The sequence below is a fragment of the Montipora capricornis genome, chromosome 5 (assembly GCF_036669925.1).
Source record: "Montipora capricornis isolate CH-2021 chromosome 5, ASM3666992v2, whole genome shotgun sequence".
Lineage (NCBI taxonomy): Eukaryota > Metazoa > Cnidaria > Anthozoa > Scleractinia > Acroporidae > Montipora > Montipora capricornis.
The window spans coordinates 6,746,377-6,748,202 of record NC_090887.1 but is presented as its reverse complement, the minus strand read 5'-3'; the positions used below and the strand labels follow the sequence as shown (position 1 = coordinate 6,748,202).

Here is a 1,826-nt window from a genome sequence, read left to right as displayed (position 1 = left end):
AAAAAAAAGAAAATGCAGACGACAGTTGCAGGTCTTGACAAAGTAATTTTGTTTCTTTGGGTTGTATTCAAAAAAAATTCCTGTGGAAACTTAACTTCATGAGTAAATAAAACTGCAATTGAAATTTTAAGTCAATCGTTAATATAAAGTTATCCCCCTTTCGGCTAGACTCTAAGTGGTCAAGTATTCTTGAATCGCAAGCTTATCAAATACCCAGCCACTATCTTGTTGTGTCATCCTTTGAAGAAAGAGACAGACAACATAACAGGGCGCGTGATTCATACTCATCAGGGGGACCCAACGGAGTTGTTCTGCAGGGGTTGTATGAGCTGGCTGGAAAAGAAGTATTGGGAAGTTGCTGGGAAAAAAGATTATTGTTATGTTGGGAAATTGTTTTCAATCTCCTGCCGGTAGCCCCTCTCCTGGGAGAAATATATTTGTTTTGACGGTTACCCGAAATGAATGTAGTACCCTCCCCCCTCCCCCCTTCCCCTTCCGCGATTGAACGTTAGCTCTGAGGCCTTTTGCCTGAGCTGCTGTGTGTGTGATCAATTGAGACAGCGCTGAAACAATGTCATAGTTGAATGCTTGTGCAAGCGATTTCCAAAGGGCAAACTTCACTTTCTTTCCGTTTCAGCGTTTACGGAAAACAATTTCTCTTTAAGTATTAGCAGTCTTTCACAGTACAGTGCGCCGGGAACTGCGCGTGGTTCTACTTAGATTCAATGATTTGACAAGGATAAACTTTGCTCTGTTGGTTTTGTCATGCAAAATGTCATATTCCCTTTTTGATTAACACAATGTTATTGCATTAGGAGAGTTGAAAGTGCGATACTTGAGGAGGAATTAAACGGTGCTTTTTAATAGTTAAACGTCGTTATATGCGTTTTCGACACCCAAGATTATCGCTCAGCCGCGTTGGGAAGTCGAGAACGACATCATCTCAACGAATCAACATGCCAGACATTCATTACGTCAATTATGGAAACTTATAGCACTGTAAAAAATACTCGCAAGCGGTCCATCAGATACTCTATTGTCTCTACTTGCCAAACGTTCAGTCGAGAAAATGTGAATTCACGTCTTTTCAAGAAACGCACTGTAGGCGCCGAAACAATTAAGCCTGGTTTTCACTAACGACACAAGCATCAGAGCGCTGAATTACTTGGGTTGACGCAAGCATAAGTACAAGCGCAAGGATAATTTTTTTTCATACTCCTTGTGCTTGTGCTATGCGACAGTCGAAGCTCTCGCCGGTAAGCGACCACCCAACGAATTCGAAAAAGTTGTCGCAACTAAAGCTGGTCGCTTATGAGAATGGGCTCTCCTAAGCGACCAAAATTATAAACGATAGAGGATGGTCGCTTAAGAGAGCTTTCGGCAAAAGTCTCTGGGATTTGTAAATTCTTATTGATGGTGCTGAAGTTAACGGTCGGGAACTTCTTTACTCTCATTCACATCAGGCAAAACATCCTTACAGTTCCAAGACACTCCCAGTCAAAACATTACAAAACACTCAAAAGAGGTTGTCTCCGTAAATTAAAAGCGGTCCGGTCGATCTGGTTTGAAAAATAGATTTCGCTCATTTCTTGTGTGTTGAAAGGCTTATGTGCTTATACTAAAACCACAATCTGCTTGATCGGATCTCTTAAATTATTGGAGTTTTCAGGGATTTTTGGTTCACCCGCTCGTACGGTCCTGGCGCCCTATATCGAGGCTTCAATTTGACCCAACTTTGAAGATCAATTTATCAAGAACCAACGAAGCCTGTAGAAAACAAAACCGATCGCCAGGTACTTCATGTCTTTTGAATACACAAAGGTGAC

The 1,826-nt window shown here is 41.6% G+C and overlaps 1 protein-coding gene across 1 annotated transcript in view; it reads left to right on the top strand.

Moving 5' to 3' along the window:
• Nucleotides 1–488: 488 nt before the first annotated feature.
• LOC138049287 (patched domain-containing protein 3-like) overlaps nucleotides 489–1,826 on the top strand; it is a 31,826-nt gene continuing 30,488 nt past the window's right edge. Inside the window, exon 1 of the mRNA XM_068895495.1 lies at nucleotides 489–1,826. This exon is cut by the window's right edge and continues 155 nt beyond it. The gene's annotated coding sequence lies outside the window, so the exon portion shown is untranslated.